Source organism: Astyanax mexicanus, chromosome 14 (assembly GCF_023375975.1).
Source record: "Astyanax mexicanus isolate ESR-SI-001 chromosome 14, AstMex3_surface, whole genome shotgun sequence".
NCBI classification, from domain to species: Eukaryota; Metazoa; Chordata; class Actinopteri; order Characiformes; family Acestrorhamphidae; genus Astyanax; species Astyanax mexicanus.
The window spans coordinates 15,039,443-15,056,647 of record NC_064421.1 but is presented as its reverse complement, the minus strand read 5'-3'; the positions used below and the strand labels follow the sequence as shown (position 1 = coordinate 15,056,647).

Sequence of the window (17,205 nt, the reverse complement as noted above, 5' to 3'; positions counted from 1 at the left end):
GAAATCTTGGCCCAGGGTCGCGAGTCAGTGCGGAGGGAAGGGTGGTGGTGGAGTTTCAGGGGGATGGAGGGAAAGAGGAGGGTGTCAAGACATGGAGCGAGGAGAGGCCAGTTTCGAAGTTTCTTTTACAAAGCAGCTTCTCAAATTATTAATGCAGGCCAGAGTGAGATCTGGGAGTTAAGCCTGAATTCTGAGGTTAAGCCTAACATTGAATCAATCTCAATTTGTTCAAACCAAGTAGAAGTGAAATATTGGAGTACTGGAGACCCATGCAGATTCATTTGTCAGCACTGTGCAGATGATATTATGTTGAGCTTACTTTGAGTTATTTAATAGCATGGGAATTAATATGGACATGAGAAATAAAAAACACACAGTCTGCACCCCAATTGTGTACTACACACTTATCGCTTTAATAATATAATTTATATAGACTATATAATAAACCTTATCCCAACTAACAGATGATGCTATAAGAATAGTTACCAATGTTTGAAAAGGTTCCAGGAAGGTAAAACTGTAATATTAGAGAAAAAATGCTGCAGGAACATTCTGAAAACATGAGACATATTAATGGTTTGCATCACATTTTTTATTGCTGGCTGGTATAGTGCAGGTTTGGGTAGTTTATTACACAAAATATTAATAGATTAACTCATTTTTATCTACAGGAAGTGAAGAAGCTTTGAGTATGTCAACATACATCACTGCAAGCTCCTTTTTGTTTTGCATTGTATTTTGGGATAGTCATGTCCATAGTAGTCACAATAATTGCAATAGCAATTTATCGTACAATAAAGAAACATGACCTCAATAATTTTTGATAATCGAGATATCGCCTAATGTGATTATTTGTATGTTTAGTATTAGTATTTTAGCCAGTCATACTCAGAGGTGGAAAGTAACTAATTACATTTACTCACATTACTGTAATTGAGTAGATTTTATGAGTAATTTGTAATTTTTAAAGTAAGGTAATTTTACTTTTACTCAACTACATTTTGACACAAGTAATTTACTTCACTACATTGGAAAACTCCCCGTTACTGAGTAAAAAATGAAATGCTGGGGGGAAAAAAACGAATTGTCTGAATAAAAAAAAATATGTGTTTTGTTCTCCATGGCAGCGCAGCTGAACTTTTTCCAGTAGTGTTTATTACGGTCAGCGGGAGAGACGCTGTGTAGATCAGCTGTGTAGATCAGCTGTGTAGTCTGGGGTCTGTGCTCGCGGCTCGGGGGAACCAGTGTTCTGTCAAGTTATGCTACCCATCAATATGTGCTTCTTTACGGCACTGCGCATGCGCCCACCAACATTTTTTGTATGATTTCATTTTTTTATGATAATTCCTTACGTTTTTATTGGGAACATTAAACAATCTGCTTGAATGTTAAAAAGAAACATGTAAATAGCAGTTAAAGCAAACAAAAAGTAAAAAAATAATACTGGACTGTAAAACTATAAAAATACAGTTTATAGTCACTTATATGACCATAACCTTTTATCAGTAAAGAAAAATAATGGATCATAGAAACCTATGCCACTTGTTCTTAAAAATGTTTTATGGGCTGGTCTGAACAAATACTGCCTGAAAGGTCCAAATTATTTAATTTATTAATTATTTAATTTATGATTTGTACTTTTTTTTTACATCAAATAAAAAAGTAACTATGTAACATTTACTCAAAGTACATTTTAAATTAAGTACTTTATTACTTTTACTCGAGTAGATTTTTAGATGGGTACTTTTACTTTTACTTGAGTAGAATTTTAGCAAAGTAAAGGTACTTTTACTTCATTACAATTTTTCAGTACTTTTTCCACCTCTGGTCATACTTCAATAACTGTGACTCACACAGTGTGGACTAAAGTAGGTAAAGAAATAAATATAGAATTCCCAAACTAATTATAACAAATGATTATAACATTTTTTGCTGTCTTTAAAACATGTATAATTAATTTTTATGCTATTCTGTTGTCATTATGTCAGTGGCATTTAATAGTCTTAAAATTACAAAAATATTGCGTATTGCAATAATTTCTGGGACAATATGGCGTCCACAAAAAAATCTTATTGTGACAGGCCTAGTCCATACTAACCACACCTCAAACAATGAGAGTATGTATCTTAGTATGTAGATATTTGAGTACACACTTTTATCTATACAACATTCTACACTCTCAAAACTAGTTAGTATCGGGGGGATTCTAAGATCAGAGGATTATTGGCGCTGAGCACTCAAAGAGCCAGACGGACCAGACCAGCAGCAGCAGCAGCAATAAGCAGGTCAGCTATTAGATTTAAAGAGACTTTCAGAATGAGCAGAATCTGTATTCACAGGCTTTTACTAAAGTTTCCAGAATCTGAATGTAAAATGTTCCCTGTCTCCAGTCTATGTAAAACAGCGGAGTCTTCAGACGTTTAACTGAAATGGCTTTTCCATGTTCAGCCTCTTTGATTGTTTCTTAATACTGAAAGTTTCGAGTCTTGAACTCTTTCCAAGACTTCATGCATTCTTCATTACAGACTCATATTGTTCTTTTGGTCTGCTGTCCAGTTTTATATATTTTGTATTTGGCTGGAAAACTTTTGATCCCCATGTATTTTGCAAAAATCGATAGTGTCTCATTTAAAGAGCTGTCACTCACAGAGGCATCAGCTGCACTGAGAGTTATGGAAGTGATATGAGATGAATAAAACAGAGGATTCAAAAACCATAGCCTGTATGTGAGTCTCAGTATGTAAGTGAACATAGAATCCACCATTATAAAAGAAATTGCACAGTCTTAATGTGCAAATAAGTGTAAATAAAAGCATGTAATAATATCAGTATTAAAATCATTCTCATAAGAACTAAGAAGATTTTATTGTCACATTGTAACATTTACATACCGATTAGTCGTAACATTAGTACTTACATTACATTGTTAACATAAAGCACGTTATTAATTTGGAAATGTGTTAATACTTCTTTTACGCAATTTAATTCATTTTGTTAACAAGTTTGCTGAGGCTGGTGAGATACAGTATTAGCAGTTTTATTTAGAGTTTAGAAAGTAGCTAAATTACTTTTTATGGATTTAATCTCAGAATTAACGTTTACTACCACTCTCTATTTCTCTCTTCCTCTCTTTCTCACACACACACAGATATAATTCAATTCCATGGTAAGCTTTATTTTTTTTACTTTTAAATATTCTTAAGACGTCTTAAAAAGGAGGAAAAGTGTGAATAATCATAATTAATCATAAATAATTGTTGTGATTAAACAATTTTATTTTTTTTTATATTTATTGATACCACTACTAACAGCACATATAAAGACATCCTATTCCGCAAAAACTAATTTCCCTATATATATTTACCCTTCCCTAATAACAATAACTTAACTATACCTGTGAAAAATCAAACCTGCAAATGTATCTTAACAAATTTTAAAGTCATTTAACAACCGCACAGGCAAACACTGTAATACAGGCATGAGTAGTGGATTTTTTATAACCTGCACTGCATGACACCGGTCTGTCATTGACCAGCAGAACAACACTTAACACTGCCAAACAGAACAGACAAGTGTAAACCCCGCCCACAGAGAACCCTAATAGAATGCTGCTGTGATAGGCCTACTGAGGACAAGAAGTCCAGGGCACTGTTCATGATTTGTGGGCATCAGGAAAACAAAATCAATATGCATGAGAATCCTGTGACTCACGGGAGAAGTAAGATACAATACCTGCATATACAAACCCACTCAGAACTGTAGCCCACCTGAAACCCACCTAGATCATGATTCACCCGCGTGAGCCCCACATGAGCATGTTGGCTGGGTAGCTACTTTAGCTTCATAGCTAAAGTGTGAAAATGAAGATGCATAGTTTGGGCACCAAACTAGTCTGTGTTGGCTGATGGACTATATTTGGGGTAGAGGGAGAATTGAACACATGTGTACTGTTGTCTCTGAGGTTAACGCTAAGGAGAAGCACAAGCTGATGTCCTTCATTTATGATTCCCATCTTAATTACATTCTGGCAGTGTCTCTGTTTACCTCTCTCCCTCTCTCTCTCTCTTTCCCCCGACTGCCTCAGCAGAGCCATTAGCAGTGGGAGAGGGTGGGGAGGTGAAAGGTGGACATAGGAGGGGAGAGGCAGCGTGTGACAGGCCCGGGCCTTTTGGACTCGCGGCTCAGGGAACAGATGTTGGAGAGGACGTGATTATAGCGAGCACTGTGGCAAAACAGAGCCTGTGGCTGCGCTGCGGAGCGGCTTCGAGCGCGGGCTTGGCCAGTGGATGCCGGTAATTACACGTCTTCCCCTGGGAGGAAGAAGACATGAGCCCGCCACTCTGCACCATCACAGGGGTATAATTAAAGCTCCAGTAACAGTTGTTAATAGGCCAGAAAATAAAGGTACTGGCTCGGGGAGGGGGGGATTGAAGGAGGAGGGGGAATATTCCTCTCTCTCTCTCTTTCTCCCCCTGACTCTCTCTCTACTGTCTGTTTCTTTCTCTTCTGTGCCAGGACCTTCCCGAAAGGCATGGGGAACATTCAAAGAAGATTTTAAATGGCCTGCACCTGGGGAAGGACAACATATTTGAGTGGTTAAGATGGGAGCACTGGGGATGGGACCAGGAGGAGGTCCAGCATGGCTCTTACTTTCAGAATGACCTTGAGGGTATATAGAAACGTTCAGCTAGGTTCCAGCTGCTGACTTGGCTGTTTATACTTTGTATTGGAATATCAATTCGAACGTTGGCCTATGTCTCGGCTTGAACATTTCTGTTAGATTGTTCTCTGTGTTGCCCTGAGAAAGGCATTTTAAATAAGGGAACTGGTTACATACAGAATCATGATAACTCAAATAGCCATGTGAACCATGTTAGGTTCTCTAACAAAAACAAGATGGTTCAATATAGTACCTAAAAGGGGGTGATTAACTAGTGGTAAATTGTGACCATTAGAGCTAAGTCTTCGCTTTTGGCAATAAACATCAAACTAATTAAAACATCAAATTTATGTAAAAACACATCTGTATTAATGCAAATATTTGCTAGTGACCCTTTGGGACTAGAGCCCTAGCTTATGTTAGCTCAAACTTAACATAATTTTTGGGGCAGATATTTGGATGCAGTTTCCCACACAGGGATTAAGTCTGGGCCTGGACTACATAGCAAATTGAATGCACATTTTCCACTAAAAATATAGACTATGACAAAATTATCCCTCTCTGAGAAACTGATAACAAACTTATTGATATGCATGTTCCTTAACAAAGGAGATATACAATTTGGTGAAGAACTCTGGCATAGAGTTCAGTTTTAAACAACTAAAACCAGGTTAGGAGCTAAAAATACATTATCATATTTACTCACAGTCCTGTTTACAGTCAGCACACTATTTCAAATTTTCAAACAGCCTAAAGTGACATATTTGGATGAAACTGGTCTCACGCAGTAGCTGTAAAAAGCCTAAATGGTTGGCCAAATACAGCCAAAACTGTCTGCCATGTTCGCAAACATACAACCAGTTTGGTAGTACCATCCTATGTGGCATATAGCAGAAGAATGCTTTAAAACTGATTTTTAAATAAAATATTAGTACAAGGAAAACTAGCTATTGGACTGCAGATAAAAAAGATAGTATTGATGAGAAAAAATAGACGGAACACTGGCTGCATACTGCATACCGCATGGAGATTCTGGATTCTTTAATTGAGATCAGATGTAGGGCAGAGCGTTTGAACCTAGCTGTTGGGGATTGTGCATTGTTTTATCTAAGTATCAGTGCCATTTTTTGTATTGGCAGTATCTAAGTATCAGGCATCTTTGTATTCTAGTCTATTCACACTATGTGCTTTGTATGTGAAGTGGAGAGTGTTCTCAATGGCATAACGTAACTGTAGTTAAATAAAAATGAATGTAGTCGTCAGGTTTTCTCTGAAGGTCTACAAGGTCTGGATGGGTTTGTTTCTGTAAAGAACACTTTTCGTTAAAGTGTGTAGTCAAGAAATATATTTTTTAAGGCAATTTAGTCTTGGACACGTAACAATCATGCAATGTAATTCACCCCGGGGCAAATGTGAAGCACTAAGTGCAGCGATGCAGCCAGGTGACAGGCTCTCTACTGATGGAGAGTGCCTATGATCAGTGTTTAAAAGCCCCACACACAGCCTCACATGTCAGCACACATCACGGCTCTTTGTACTACCCAGTATTATCAGCAAAGACACTTTTTTTGTATCTGAGCCGCACTTTCTTCAGTCCATCTTATGTATTTTTCAGGGTGAAAATACAGTCAATGGGGGAAAGATTCCCAGAACCACAAAAGACACAGTTCAGAGGCTCTCTAAGAGTTCGAAACACCACAGAGCATGTTCTGTTCCACTCATTAACACTTATGTCTGCCTGACTGATGGCCAAAACTAACGGTTAGAAGAGCCGGCGCATGGGCAAAGTGCAGGCTCTGCAGTCTTCTGACTTTAATGGAAAGTACAAGCGAGCATGATGAGGTGCACGGGTCGCACACATAAAATGTCATTAGGGTCGCCGACAAACAAGAGGGAAAGGCCTGACGAGGGGGGAAATGCAGAGCTCGGCTGGCTGTAAGTGTGGGGTATGTCACATTGGCCTTCTAATTACTGGTGGAGTCGTTACAGTGTGCAGTGAGACGGAGAGACAGAGGGCTATCACAGCAGAGATAATGTCTAACTTTGCCAGTCAGTCCTGTCTTCCACTGTGGAGGGGAGTCCCACTGAGAATTACCCACGCTGAGCATGACACAGAATACCCACCCAGATAAATGGCGGGGTTTTGGCAGGACATATTTTTAGCATTAACTCGCTGACCCAAAAAAAATGATGTCCACAGAATGAGATCCCTTGGGATATTTAAGGAGAAGTGACTATTTCCTTGTATCTTTTTGCTGTGCGTATCACAGACCGAACCGCAATCTGTCAATGGCTGTCTTTCGACTTTTATAAAGATGAGGATGCTGTTGCTTGTCTGCTCGGGGTAAATTGCCTATTCAGCTCCTGCAATCTACCCACAAGAGGAGCCAGAAGATTGAGGTCCGCTGTTTGAACTGCGATTATTCAGTGAAATCGCCAGCTATTACTTTCAGCGCAGCTCAAGCAATTCATTCCAGGTCATATGAGCTTTACTCCGATGGCCATCATAATGTTTAAGTTGAAGTCTCTCCAAGCTTGTCATTAATTTCTGGAAAAATCTCCATACTCTGTTCTGTCCACATGTGAAATCACTGTTGTGGTAAAAAGAATAGAGAACATATTCATTTTTTCCTGGCCTCCATTTAGTTTTGAGGCTAAACACATCAACCTTTATGTAAAACATCTATGATGCATTTGATGCATGCCTTTTTGTACATCTTACATTTGCCCTTTTTCATGACTTATTTACTTATTTATCTTGGACAGGCATTAATATTTGATGGAGGAGACTCAGCACCTCCAGGACCACTGATGTAATATTATGTTATTGAAGAGAGGGAAAGCAGGTCCACAAAGGATTGTTCTCCAGAGATGCAGCAGTGCAGCACAATCAAAAACATGCTTTCAGCCCCTAGGGTTAGCTGTTATAGCCGTTACCAGAGAAGCTTATCCCCATACCGTGGAAATGACCAATTAGTGTTGCACAAAGTGCATGACTAAATCATCACACACTTAACTTAAACCACATCAAGCCGTTTAACAATCTCAAATCACATTGAGCTGTTAAAGCAGTCTAAAACCACTTTGAGTGGTTAAGCAGTCTCAAAACCACATTAAGCTGTTAATCGGTCTAGAACCATGTTGAGTTATTATACAGTCTCAAACCACATTGAGTTATTAAACAGTCTTAAACCACATTGAGTTATTAAACAGTCTTAAACCACATTGAGTTGTTAAACAGTCTTAAAACACATTGAGGTTTTACCCAGTCTTAAACTGCATTTGCGTTGTTATGCAGTCTCAAAGCATACTGAGCTGATAAGCAGTCTTAAACCATGTTGGGTTAATAAAAAGTCTCAAACCACAAAAAGTGGTTAAGCAGTCTTAAATCACATCAAAATGTTAGGCAGTCTGAATCATATTGAGTTTTTAAGCAGTCTAAAAACCACATCGAGTTGTAAATCAATGTAGAACTAAATTGTGTGGTTAAGCAGTCTTAAACCACATCAAGTTGTTAAGCAGTCTTAAACCACATCAAGTTATTAATTGGCCTTAAACCACATTAATTGTTAAGCAGTCTTAAACTACAGGGACTGTTACGCAGACTTAAACCACATTAAGTTTTTAAGCTTGAGTTTATGGTTTTTGATATCACCCAGTAGTGGTGTGCCATATCGTATCATGCTCAATAATATCACCAACATTTTTGAATATCGTGAACGATATTATACCCTAAAATATTGTGGCATATTACCTACCCCTAATTATTACATCAGGGTACTATTTTTTCCTGTTTTTAGCTAAAGAAAAATTCACACTGTTCTCACTTCCCATTTTATATTTACTAGAGACAGATTATATCTGTCCAGTATCATTTATTTTACTTCAGTCCTGGATATATGGAGATATATGGAGTGCATTATTATTAGTATCATGACATTCTGGTTCATTGACTTATGTTACAATTTTTTTTTTGTATTTTTTTAATTTCTCAGTTAGGGGTGTGCCATATCATATTGTATTCAATAATAACATTTTATTTTTATTTTGTTGCAGTAGTGTATTCTAGAAATATTGTGTAATATCACAAAGAGTATCGTTATCGTTCTATTATATCTATAAACCTGGACAAAAGCATACTGCATAGCAGCGGTAGACAATGTAATTTAATGTAATCTAGTAATTTTTTTTTTATTAAGCTCAAACACAGTTACTCTCTTCAAGACTGCTAGTGCTCTACAAAGATACTTTTGCTAACCAGGACTCAATATCATGTGAACTAATCAATCATACAAAACATTTAGTATGTTTGAACTGGGTAAGAAAATGTTGAGCATGTATATATACAAAATATCTGTGTGACTTAGATTTTATTGTGTTTGTTAGCAGCTACGTCTAAAAACTCCATTACAGTAAGTGGAAATTTGTAATTTCAGTTTTCACCAAGCCAATCTGGCCTAACCTTCTGGCCTTAGAGAACTGGTGTTACTGCTGTGGTGTAGTCAACTGATTAAGAGCTTAACACCTTGCTAGCATTGGCTAAACAGATGTCTAATGAACATAATCTATGCGAGAGGCCTATTGAAATGTGCAGTCATATTCCGTTTGACACAATGTGCCTAAACTAATTTGCCCTCTTTTTGTCCACTCTAATTTGGTCAAATCAATAGGAGCTAACCCCGTTGAGCAGACACAGGTTGCTTAATCAATACGAATAATGATCAATAAGTATTCACTAGTGCGTCGATTCTGGCCTGAAGATCCATGCTGAATGAGGCTAATCAGTTTAGGTTGCAGGGGTGAGGTGTGAAAGCCCTGGGATTTTCTTACTGTGGATGATGATTGGAGAACTATTTAGAGACCCAGATCCCAGAGAGACTGGACAACTCAGATTCACACGCACAGTCAGGCTGGGGGGAATAGGGCCTGGTCAGTGCATCTGGTTGTACATTCAAGGACAGCATCACTGTTCAGGGTTATTTACACTGTGCTGCAGGCTTGTTCTGACCCACTGATCCACTGTAATATTCCTGCTATTCTATTTGCTGTGTGCAGCACACTGGCTAACAGCTTTAACCATGATATTTTCTAGTGGTGACCAATAGTTAAATGCTTTCCTGAACCTAGTTGTCTAGTGGCGCTGAACACTTCAATGAAACATTTGCATTACTGCAGTATATGTCTTAATATATGTGGACACCCATTCTAATAAATGCAGTCAGCTAATATAGTGTGCCAGATGAAAGTGATGTTCTATTGCATAAGTTGTGTGGTGAATTAACATGGCATCTGCCTGGAACTGTCTTGTCTGTCAAACAGACAAGCCACTCTATTAGACAGTGAGCAGTTTGGACACACAGGCTCCAAGTGGTCTAGTGCACTAAGATGCTGCCACTATGATCAGGAGATCTCTGGTTCAAATCCCGGTCATGCAGCTTGCCATCAGCTGCCGGAGTCCTGGGCTTGCTCACTCTTGGTGGGTAAACGGCGCTCTCTCCTCTCTCCCTTCATCACTCCAAAGGTTCATGTCGGTCAGCACAAGGCATCTGTTAACTAATGTATTGGAACTGAGTTTCTGTGTTTTCAGCAATGCTACATCAGCAGCCGTTCAAAAAGGGGTGGTGGCTGACTTCACATGTATCAAAGAAGACATGTGCTAGTCTTCACCCTCCTGTTGTTGGGGCAGTACTAATGATAGGGAGATTACAGCTGACTGGGTTAATTATAGCTGACAGCTAAATTGGGGAGAAAAATGCTATAAATTTGTGAAAAAAAAAGTTTGGACACACTTTCTCATTCAATACATCGTAAATAAATACTGAAGTCATCCAGACTATGTAGAAACACATAAAGAATCATGTAGTAACTAAAAAATGACACAAATCAAAACACTCTGTTGCAGTTACCAGAGGCTGGTAACTCTGATAACCTTATCCTGTATATCAGATCTTCCCTTCCTGGGGCGATCCTGGTTAGAGCAAGTTTCATCAACATTTTTGATAGTCTTTGCAAATGCACTTGAAGACACCTTCCTAATTCCTGAAAATCTCCAAGTTCCTGAAAAGTAATTTTTGGTACTGTATCCCACAGTTGAATACATCATACTTCAGGTTCCATGAGACATGACAAAAGTCATGGGACACAACAATAACTGCTGTTTTATGACATTTTCCTTTTTAGTATAGATAAAAAATGTCAAAGTTGAGTATGCTCAAATATTCACAATATATATATAGCACTTTGAACTGGTTGGTTTCTGAGTGTGGTTTTGACCACTATTATCCCACGATGCAATGTGAAACAGAAAGAAAGAAAAGAGTTTGATGTTTGGAACAATGATTTGGAAAAATGCAACATGGCATACTAATGTTTCATCACATGTTAGTATGTTAAAGTTTTTACACTAACCTGCATTATAAATGTTAGTATATAACCATATAGTGGTAATGTGTAGTATGCAATTGGGACACAGCCAATCTATTAGTCTAAGTGTGGTACGTAAATACACTTGGACGCTAGGCCATTAATGCCTTTCTCTGACACTGGCCGTTCTGCACTGCTGCTGCAGAATTATAACTGTGGTCTGAAACATGTTACATAGATGTTAACATGGGAATGTTTAACCCTTTAGGGAAGCAATTAACAGCACACAGAGTTGCCCTCTCACCCTCAACAGTGCCCAACACCTCCAATTAAGTGAAGCAGAATCACCCCAACAGCCAACCAGTCTGAAAGACACCCGTATGGGTGGGTTCACACACCACGACCTGCACTGAAAAGGTGAATGCCATGCAAATAAACAAATATAAGTCGCATGGACAGGTGAGGGTGGGATAACGCCTCAAATAACCACAAGAGAGTGGTGATGGAGGAAGACGGAGAAAGAGAGCGACACAAAGAGAGGAAGAGAGAAAGAGAGAAAGAAAAGAGAGGGAGGTGGATGAGAGGGCCAGTGATGACCTTTTCAGAAAGCCCTGTGTAGGCCCGGCCAAGGTAGACTTTATTTATAGAAGGTATTTATAGAAGCGATTTTCCCGAGGTTAGGCTGAACGAGATGCCACTTCTCATTACCAGCAGGTTCCTGCCTGCACCTCATTTTACAGCTGGCTGAGCCCAGGCAGGCGGGGGCAGAGCAGCTGGGCCAGGGTCACCCGGCAAATCCCCCAGTCTTGCAGGCCGCCCCGCAACACGGCGCGGGGCGAGCACAGCGGTTTGTGAGTGTGTATATGTGTGTGTGTGTGGTTGTGTCAGACGGCTGGAGGTGTAAAACTGCGGGTTATAGGTCTTCCTCTTTGAAGAGCTCCTTGACTGCTGGTTGTTAATATGTGGAGATTACGCTTCCGCCTGCAGCTTCTGGCTGAGCCCGGCCATGCAGAGTGACCCCAGGCCGAGCTGCACCGTCCTTCACGTGCTCCACCGGACCTGCGCCAACTACCGTCGTTACTACTGACCGTGAAGGTGTACGCTACAGCAATACACACACACACGCTTCACACAGAGACAGACACACACACACACACACTTATATACACACTACCCCCTCTGCACCTCCCATGCCCTGTGTGTACTTCATCACTGCAGCAATAAGTCACCCTGGCAAAGCACCTCAGGCCCTTGTGCAGGCCTCGCAGCCTCAGCATGGGGTCATCACAGCCCAGGGACACCGGGAGGGAATGTCAAATCAAAGACAAAGTCAGACAAACCTGCAGCTAAGTGCTAACAGCTCGCTAATAATAAAAAATGCCAGCTATCCAGAGCCCAGAGTCTGCAGAACGGAAGAGGCTGAATGTGGATCAAACAGTGCAGGAATGCATACAAGTAAGAATCCTTAATGAGTCTTAGCTTTAGCACATAATCTACAAAAACACTAACCATTTGTAAAATTATTTATAAAGTCAATTTTACATTATATATTTAATACATTTGAGAATTAAAATTAAGCTGTTTATAAAGGGTTTATAAATAATGAATAAAGGCAATTACTAATATTGTTAATTAGGTTTTAAATAAGTTAATTTTAATACATGTAGTTACAACACATTAACAGAACTGGCCTATCGTTTTTTAAATATTGATCCCACATTCATTTATACTCTCAAACCTCAGATGTTTCTGGATTCTTACATTACAATGTTTTGTACATCAATATATGTATATATAATGTATTCACTTAACTACCTAGTTTAATTATGAGGTCACGATGAGTAATCATTATGAGGTGCATACAAACATATTTAATGACTAAATTAACTTTATTTTATTATTTTATTAGATATGTTAATGCAAAGTGATAGAAAACACAAGGGCTTTCTATTTTTTGTGTTGTAACTGCTGATTAATAACCATTAATAAACTCCTTTGTAAGCAATTTATAAACTAATTAAAACAATATAACATGGTGTTGTATGTGTCAAACCTTTTTTTTTTTTAATTGGAAAGTTCTTTTCCAGCAGGTGTGATGGGTTACTATTGGAGATAACACTAGCTAATTTTTAAAAGCGTACTTTTTGTGTTAATATGCCAAAAGTAAGGTGCTACCTCAGGGGACAACTTGAGAATGCAAACACCTCTATATGTTGTGAGGCATTATCTTGTAAGTGAGGTTAAACACTGGTCAGCATGCTCATGGCAAGGTGGTGTGATTTATCGAATACGTCTTCATAGAAGGCTTTACAACCCACAGCAGCCAGCACAGGCTCTTGCACAAAATACATCCACATTCAATGATATCCCATGGTATGTGGCAAAAGTCATGGGACATGATATGTTTAACTAGTAGCATACTTTGGCATTTTAATGAATTTTTATAGTTCACATTCCAGCTCATGTCCACTGGTTGTGTTGTTCAGCCAATAAATATAACACAATCTGCCTGCCATGCACTAGAAAGAAAAAAAAAAAAACCTGACACTACACCTACATTCCTGTTGCTTTTCTTTGATATGGAGCTAAACATTAAAAAAAAATTGTAAATAAACCGTAAATTTGCATGCACAATGAACCAAGAATGTATCAGAACTAAATATTCCTTCTGCAAACAACTGGTTTAGAACTCAGAAGAGTGAGTCTTGCTGATTATCTTTCTCTTCTTTTTATGATCAGATGCTAAAAAGTCTGTCCATCATCCTCCACTGCAGAGAAACGTGACTATTTTACCATCGCTATATTTTCATGCACTCATCGGCAGAGCAAACAAAGTGGAAGACATGAAGATCAAAACATAAAATTTTGGCCAACACTGCGGACATCATTCATGTCCTGCACAGAGAGAAGTAATCTGATCTGAATCTGATCCCACTGGAACCTTTGTCTTCCAGAGGGATTTAAAGGGATTGATGCTGCCATCTCAACTAAGGCTGAGGAACAAATCACTCTGAGGCAGGTGTCAGATGCATGTGTCCCACTGGATATAGATTATATACGTTTACAGAGGCTATGTCTGTATAACACTGGCTTCTGACTCGACTTAGGAAGTAGGCCATCTGCACAGGTTATTTTTAAAGCCTTTGCAGAAGTTAATCATTTATGATTTTTTAATGTAATTTATGAAGGAGGAACACGTCTGAAGTCTTTCCTATTCTCAGATGTAATGCTGTATAAATCTGCTGCCTATACTGTAACTCCATAACAAAGTTTCATTCATTCAGTACGTGTAACTTTAGCACCAATTTAAAATAAACTACCATTATGAAGGTAGTCTTATTTAGGTGTTTATTAAGGGTTATTGATTATGTTATACATACCTCGTCATTAAAGCTAATGTATTCCCATCCTATGCCATTTGTTAATGAGTTTGTCTATTAAATGACCCAGTAATGATAATGTAGTGTAGATTTACATATTAAATTATTTTTAGATATTAGCCTTTCATGATATTTTCATGAATGTAACAGGTATTCATATAACAGTTATGTTTTACCATGGGTATACAAGATTGATTAATGTTTTATAACCCAATTAATAACATTATTAAGCTTTTATAAATATGTATAAACCCTTTATTAGGGTATTCTTATTTTAAAGTGTTACCATAAAGTTTCTACAGTAAAAGTGCAGTTTGTGTGTTTCATTATGAAAAAAAAAAACGATTTATTGATCAAAATACAGTAAAAGCGCAGCTCTGCTGGGTCGAACCATAGGTATTACAGTCCAGTTTAAGCCCAGAGCTGCTGAGAGAGAATCAGCACTCGCCAGTAATAATTAAAAGAAGAAATAAATAATGGGTAATGCTTTCTATGAATGTCATCTCTATTAGACTCTATAAACACATTGATAACATGTTATAATGCATTCATAAGACATTAAACATAAACACAGCTATACATATTTACAGAAATTGATATCCCATTATAGCCACGTTTATTATGCATTATGACTTTTGATCATAATACATTATAAGCTTATAGTATAGTATAGTATAGTATAGTATAGTATATCTATCATTAATAATCTAGTCCCGCAATTAAAGTCTTTCACTTTACTTGGAGTGCACAAAGACCCCTTATAATTAATTTTAAGTGAGTATAGCTATATTATATTCAAGACGAGTATAATTCATGAGTGGTTAAAATATATTTGGAGCATTATACAGGGTGTGTTTATAAGTTGGAAGCTTTTTTTTAGTCATAATGCATTCTGCAAGCTGGGACTGAGTTTCTACATATTGACATATAACATGCTATAAACACAGCTATCAATGCATTATGATCACAATTCATGATGCATGATAAACATGCCTATGATATATTTTTTAGAAATGTGTATAGTCTTGTATATAATGCATTATAAATGCATTATAATGTAAGTATGTTTATGGAGTCTTACAGAAATGATATTCATAGAAAGTGTTATCCAATAATGTTTTAAATGGAAAATAAATGTAAGCAGTGCTGGCCGTGACTAAGTACTAACATCAGAGTTGCTTACAGCTCGACTACAACTTAGCAACTACTACATGTAATGAATAAAAAGGTCCTACAGATGATCTGTTCCAGCCAATCACTTTAATTCTAAGTGTAACCCCACCTTCTTGCTATATAGCAGAATAAGGGTTTAAATTGATTTATTTTGGAAATTAAAGCACGGGAAAGATCTACAATTGCTGAAACTGCTAGAATTGGACACTGGATAAGAAAAGATAGATCAGAGTGGTTGGTTTAAAAGACTTTTAAAAGATGCTGCAGTGTCCATGCTCACTGTTAACACACATGTAGATCAGTTATAGATTTACCTGTAGTAATGATTGAATTCTAGAGTTACATGATTATGATTAACTAAATAATAAGGTTACAGGTAAACCATTCACGCAGCTGGAATGGATATAAGAAGCACACTCTATGTTCAATATCTTGTTTCTTTAAACTAGTCATTTACAATATGGATGCTTTGTCACCTCATGAAATGAAAAGCAGGAGGACGAGTTTGGTATTGATTGCATTTTCACTAACTCCTCATTTTCTCACTGTGTCTGCTCATCACTGCAGTGTGTGTGTGTGTGTGTGTGTGTGTGTGTGTGTGTGTGTGTGAGAGTGGGCCTGTCAGGTGAGACATCATTAGACACGCAATCTGACATCCTCTGGTAATGAACAGAGATGGTGGGAGGGCCACAAATGGTCCAGAAGCAGCACTGTGACCTTTACCGGGACAGAGAGGAGTCCAGACTCCCAGCCTGTAGAACCACTAGGGGTTCATATCAGGTCAGAAAGGCAGAGAGGAGTAAGAACTCTGAACCTACTGTGAGGAGCCTGTGCCATTATTCATGGATTTGTAGTGGGTAGAGCTGAAGGTCTTATCAAGATTTTTGGAGCGTTTTTATGCGTTAGTACTACTTTTTTATGTTTGGAATAACTTTGGTCAAATGAAACAAAAAAAATCACCTGATCCCTTAATTAGTAAAACATGATGAGTTATGCAAACCCAAATGGCTTGAGGAACTAAGCTGACATTACTCAAACAGCTGTCTTTAAATCTGGACCCAGAAAAATGTACTGATTTAAGACATCAATACCCATTACCTATTAGTGCATTAAGGTCCCTGCAGCATTCAACCCACACAAAGCCACTCTCAATAGCAGAGAAAGGGTTAAGTTGCCCTTTTAGACATGAACACTGAGACCAAGTAGTACAAGTAAACACATGGGGAATGACTACACACTGATGGTGAATAAGGGGGGACACCCATTGTGCGAATAGATGGCCCAGGAGCCAGTGGGAACAATTTAGTTTTTCTCATCAATGCTGTAGTGCCAAATCATACTGCATACTGTATTTTCATTAAAATGACTCAATTGAATCAATTCATTGTCAAAAAATGTATATTACACAAATGTATGGGTTTGTTTATCTCAACCCTTATTTATGCTTAATTTGAATAAAGCAATGTAAGTGATCCCAAATGTTTGTGGTATTGATATTATGTTAATTAATTCAATAAGTATAGGTTGTACCTATACTATAGTATAGGTAATAAGTTGAGGTTGTACCTTTAATTCTTATAAAATCTAATTTTCCACTTATTCACAGTGTGCCCCTCTTTTATTGATCAT

The 17,205-nt window shown here is 37.9% G+C and overlaps 1 protein-coding gene across 1 annotated transcript in view; it reads right to left on the bottom strand.

Moving 5' to 3' along the window:
- dph6 (diphthamine biosynthesis 6) overlaps nucleotides 1–17,205 on the bottom strand; it is a 275,116-nt gene that overhangs the window by 133,559 nt on the left and 124,352 nt on the right. The window lies entirely within an intron of this gene.